This window comes from Mirounga leonina, unplaced genomic scaffold, assembly GCF_011800145.1.
Source record: "Mirounga leonina isolate KUSES-001 unplaced genomic scaffold, KU_Mleo_1.0 Mir_376, whole genome shotgun sequence".
In the NCBI taxonomy this organism is placed as follows: domain Eukaryota; kingdom Metazoa; phylum Chordata; class Mammalia; order Carnivora; family Phocidae; genus Mirounga; species Mirounga leonina.
The window spans coordinates 10255163-10261404 of NW_023270718.1; positions in this window are offsets into that span (position 1 = coordinate 10255163).

The window sequence follows — 6242 nt, forward strand, 5'->3', positions numbered from 1 at the left end:
TTGCACTTGGGAGTGAGAAGGAAAGAAGTCAAGGATGACTTCTGGGCAGGAGACCCAACAACTGGATGCGTGAGGTTGCTATTTACGAAGGTGGGAATACTGAGGGGGGCGGGGGAAGCAGGGCATATTGTCACCTGGAGCTGCTAAAACAAAATACCACGGACTGGGTCCCTCAAACAACAGACGTTTATTTCCCACGGTTCTGGAGGCTGGAAGTCCTAGATCAGGGTGCCAGCAGATTTGGCTCCTGTGAGAGCTCTCCTCCTGGCTTTCAGAAGGCCCCCTTCTTGCTGGGTCCACACGTGGCGGACAGAGGGAGCAAGGCCTGGTCTCTCTTCCTCTTCTTACAAGGGCGCTAACCCCATCGCGGGGGCCCTACTCTCATAACCTCATCTCAACCCAATCACCTCCCACAGGCCCCAGCTCCCAGCCCCAACACACTGGGGATTAGGGCTTCAACATCCGAATTTTGTGGGGACACAAACATTCAGTCCACAACACAGGGCTAGGAGGACGTCAGGAGTCCTGTGTTAGTAATATCCATTTTGAGGTGTCTGTGTGATACCCAGGTGCACATGGTAAGTTGCTTACATGAGTCTGGAGCTCAGCAGAGAATTGGGATAAAGATGGCAGTTTGTTAGTATATGAGTTTTCTAAGGCTGCTGTAACAAATCACCAGAACTTGATGTCTTAAAACAGCAGAAATTCATCTTCTCACAGTCCTAGAGTCCAGAAGTCCAAAATCAAGGTGCTGGCAGGTGTGGGTCCTTCTGGAGGCTGTGCCTCATGCTTCTCTCCCAGCTTCCACTGTTGTCCATCAATCCGTGCTGTTCCTTGGCTCTCGGCTGCTCTGCTCCAGCCCCTGCCTCAGTCATCACAAGGCATTCTTCCTGGGGTGTCTCTGGGTGTCCTCTCTGCCTCCTGTAAGGCCATCGGCCTTACTGCTCTAATTCAGCATGATCTCCTCTTAGTGAATTACACCTGCAGGAACCTCTTAGTGAATTACACCTGCAGGAACCATAGTTCCAGCTAAGGTCCCATTCTGAGGTTCTGAGGGGACATGAATTTGGGATTCTGTTCGACCTAGAACCGTGGGTCATAGGCACAGGCATCATGCTGAAAATGGTGAGGCTGGATGTCACCCAGGGATGCAGGCAGGTAGGGAAGTGGCTGAGGGTGGAGGATGAGCTCTCCGGCTGCTCAGCAGGTCAGGTGGTGACAGGAAGGAGGTGCTCACTGCCATGGGAGGAAAACCCAGATCGTGCAAGGTGTGGAAACCAAGTGAAGAAAGGGCTGCCGAGGGCAGGGTTCCACATGTCCATGCCGTCGAGAGATTGGATCAGGTGGACACAGAACCAGCGCTGGTTTGGGCAGAGTGGGGGATCCTAGGGAACCGGACAGGAGTGGGTCAGTGTGGGTCAGGGGCAGGAGCCCGATACCAGTGGGTTCAGGAGAGAATATACATGGGAGGAACCGGGGCAGGAGTGAAAAGGTGCTCTGGGTATGTGCTTCCTGTAAAGAGGCAGAGAGACGGGGCAGTTTGCCGAATTACCGATTCACTGTAAACTAATTTCTGTTAAACATTTGCAAGTGTGACACCAGATCCTGCCATGTGGCGGGGTGTTATCGGACTTCAAGTGTAATTTTTTTCTTAAGATTTTATTTATGTATTTGTCAGAAAGAGAGAGGGAACACAAGCAGGGAGAGTGGGGGAGGGAGAAGCAGGCTTCCCCCTGAGCAGGGAACCCAATGTGGAGCTCGATCCCAGGACCCCGGGATCATGACCTGAGCTGAAGGCAGACGCTTAACCGACTGAGCCACCCAGGCGCCCCAAGGGTAATCTTTTTTTTTTGATGTTTTGGTTTCGTTTCAGTTGAAACTGATTTTGGTTTTGCTTTAGCTTTTGTTTCCCATGGGGCAAGTTTATCTCAGCTTTGTAGCCTGGTTTGCAAATCCAGCTTGATGGAACGTCAGATTGTGTGTAATTCTCATTTTAGGCACGGAACATCTCTTTCTTACACATTTAAAACATGTCAAAATAGTTATGTGGTCGTGGTGGGTAACATAATCTGTCAGTTAAGAGAATTTCAAAAGGCAAAACACAGTCACGAAAAGGGGTTATTGATAGAAATCTGTTCTATCGTTTGTAACATCCCTGACTTTCCAGACCGACAGAATACTCTTCGTTGAAACACCCAGAAATTCTCATTTTAATATATAAAAATCCGCAGAACACACCAAACTTCAGTTTGGCCCCAGCGAAACAGCTGCAGCCAAATGTGAGTCTAAACAAAAGTAAACCGCCCTAAACCGAAACTAAAACCTCAAGCACAATCCTTCGAATGTCCCAGATGTCTCCAGAAGCTCTCTTCCAAGTGGGATTGCTCTAACTGTCAGAAAAAGTTAAAACAAACACATTTTTTGTTGTGGTGGTGATTAACTAGATGAATCGGGTAAATTTGGCCATTTAGGGGATTAACCAGGCAGCAAAAAATGGCCATTTGGAGAATTTAATTTCAGTGAATCAACTTGGAGCTGGTAATGTCTAAAAATCACAGGTCCCGTGACTGGGTGTGGGTTTTCAAATTATCTTTAAAATGTTCAGATGCATTCTTCTCCATGGGTGACTTATTTCACTGTACGATAAGGAAAGAAATTCCAAGGAGCAGAGACCAGATTTGAATTCATTTGTTTGGAAAAAGACATTGATAAGCACCGAAACAAGGTCCAGGCACCAGATGCTGTCTCAGCACATCTCTCCACCGAGGCATGTTGCCGTAGGATGAAAGCAAGCTGCCACCCCAACAACCCGCACTCAGGCAAAGGAGTGATGTTTTTGAATACACAGCCTAGTGCCAGTGTTCCGGGGTCCCCCTTTTGTCTCGCAAAAAACAGACTTAAATCCACTATTCGTTTGCACACCCTATCCATGCAACCTTTTTTTTTCTTCCAATTTTTTGCTTGCAATTTTCACATTCTGACAAACTTATCCCTCCTTTCTTTCTTTCTTTTCTTTCTTTCTTTCTTTCAAAAAAAAAAAAAAAAACCCCACAAAACACAGAAACCTGTATTTGTTTTTATTTCTTCAGGGGATATCTTCAGTGGTTCTCAAATACACATTCGTGTGTTCCATTAAAATAAAAAGCATCATCTATTGTTTCTTCTGCTTACAGTCACAGAGGTTAAGAACTTTCTAGATAGAATTTGACTTTATTCTTTGATAGGGAGACGTCTCGTCTTGTTCCCCAGTGTTTCCGATAGATGGACCCAGAAAAGACAGTACACTGAAGTCAGTAGAATTTAATTATTTATCCTTAAAATCTGACAAACAGAAAACCATCTGATAACTGCAGTTGTTTCCCTGTTTAGGACTTCTGATAGTATGCATTCCCTTGAGTTTTTATTTTATTTTATTTTATTTTTTCTCTTAATTTTTTTCAAGATTTTATTTATTTATTTGAGAGAAAGAGAGAGCACGAGCCAGGGGGAGAGTCAGGCAGAGAAGCAGGCTCCCTGCCAAGCAAGGAGCCTTACCTGGGACTCGATCCCGGGACCCTGGGATCATGACCTGAGCCAAAGGCAGATGCTTAACTGACTCAGCCACCCAGGCGGCCCTGCCCTTGAGTTTCTAGCTTTCATGACCATTCAAATATGTTGGGACCCAAGTATTAGGAATAGAGACAGGACTTTCAAGGGTCTTCACCCCTGTGCCGTGGGGCTCCCTGCAAACTGCACAAACAAATTCCAAATGAAGCATGCGGGAAAACACCAGAAGAAATCAGCTCCGTGTTTTTATTCACAACCATTTGGCTCTGTGCGTCAATACGTTTATTCAAAACTTTTTTTTTTTCCCGGTTTTAGTTCAGAATCAGTGTGTGCTTGTTGTAACAGAACGACCAGACAGAGATCTCTGCAGCCCAGCCTCCTCCATACCGGGCCTGCTGTGAAATTACGAAAAATGCTGTGGGTGCACTTCCCCTTCCCGGAGAATCTCACAGCAGCCTCATTTCTGATCAGCTTTTTTTCCCCATAATTCCTTGTTTTTATCACTTACACCTAATTTTGTAGCGACTAAAACTCCTAAGAATTTTGGGGGGTGTATAAGTAATCACTATCAGCCCAGCATACACGTTTTCCATTTTAAATGTTTCCTTCCAGTTTTAACTTGTCTGTGTACCCAGTTGCAGTCAGTGCTCACTTCACTGAATGATTTTTGCGAACCAGGCGCTGTGCTGAGTGCTAACAGACCTTCTATTTATCAATCCGAGGAGAGGGAGGGCTACAAGTAGATCTCCTTCTCCTTTCCTAGGTGAGGACGGTGAAGTTCGGGGCCATGACTTGACGTACCTTGCACCCCGCAGTGTGGGGACTCAAACCCTGGTTTGCATATACAAACATAAAACTCGGATGTTTTGCCAGGTTGTTGCAGTTTGTTTCAATTTTTGTTTTGCTTAATGATACCTTGTATTCTGGGCCCCTGGCTGGCTCAGCCTGTGGAGCATGAGGCGATCAATCTCAAGGTCAGGTCGTAATTCGAGCCCCGCGTTGGGCATAGTAGAGATGACTTAAAAAAACTAACGAACAAAAGCCCTCATAAGCATGTTTCCAGTTTTTACTAATTAATTTCTTCATTGAAAAATGTTGATGACAGGACTACCGTGTGCAAGGTATGGGGGGTGGCCATAAGGGGGACCAGAACATGTCCCCCCAAAATATATGTCTCAGGCACATGGATTCTTTTGAGCTAAAGGCCATTGAGAACTGGCAGATTCAGGAAAAGCTCTAAAATCAGGGCACGAGTTTACTGTCTCCCTCTTACTAGCTCTTCTCAAGAGAGAAGGCATTGACCAAAACCAGCACAACAGACCTCACTAAGCCACCCCTATTTGCCATACCTCTGCTGGTCGCCTTTCCATAACTTGCTTCCCCAGCCCAGAAGCTATAAGCCCTTGTCCTTTGTTAATTTATTATTAAAGATTTTACTTATCTATTTGAGAGAGAGAAGCAGCAGAGGGGAGAGGCAGAGGGAGGGGGAGAAGCAGGCTTCCCTCTGAGCAGGGAGCCTTACTCAGGGCTCGATCCCAGGATGCTAGATCATGACCTGACCTGAAGACAGACGCTTAGCCGACTGAGCCACCCAGGTGCCTGTCCTTTAATATTTAAACCCAAGTTCTAATCAGCCTTCTGGGCTCCTCATCCATCACTGGATGCTTCCATGTGAACGTACGTGCGAGGCGCATGGTTCATAAACTTTCTTTTTCTCTTGTGAATCTGTCTTTGGTCCATGTCATTCGCAAGGCCCCAGGTGGACAACCTAAGATGGGTAGAGAAAGAGATTTCTTTCCTTGCCTTTACTACAGGTGCCCCTGAGCCCTTGAAATGTGGTTTATCAGACTCAAAATGGGCTCAACTATAAGTAGGAAGTGCACCCTAGATTTCAGACTGAGAATGACAAAAATAATGTAAAATATATCAGCGATACCTTTTATATGGAGGACGTACTGAAATGAGACTACTTTGGAGACATTGGGTTCTATAAAATACAGTATTAAAATTAATCTGACCTGTTTCTTTGAATTTTTTAAACTTTATTTATTTGAGAGAGAGCAAGGGAGGGAAAGAGAGAGAGCGCACAGAGTGAGAGGGAGAAGCAGACTCCGCACTGAGCAGAGAGCCTGATGCAGGGCTCAATTCCAGGCTCCTGGGATCAGGACCTGAGCCAAAAGCAGATGCTTAACCGACTGAGCCACCCAGACACCCCTCTTTGAATTCTTTTAAATATAGCTGCTGGGAAACTGAAAATCAGATATGCAGTTGGCATTGTGTTTCCTTTGGACGGCACTGCTCTGGCCTCTGACTCCTGCCGTATTTTTCTCCTCTGCCCTGGGCGGGTTTGCTGTGCTGACGTGCGGAGTGTTGGGCCCATCACTGCACACCGGGGACAGGTCACCACGCACTCGCTGGGAGAAATCGTTTGCCAGGCTGTACCACTGAGCACCATGTGTGAGAACACCAGCTTCACAGCCTTCCTGCTTTCATAAGGCTTCTTACCTTTTTCTGGTTTGCGCTGGCTCAATGTAATTCCAGCGAGAGAGAGAGAGGTGAGTTCGTGGAAAACGGTGCGGTGGTGGTTAGTGTATCTGCAGGGCTGTGTGACCATCTCCACCGGTGGTGTGAGAACATGTTTATCACCCCAGGGAGAAACTCCATATCCAGCTATGACCTCCCATCGTTCCTTCTCT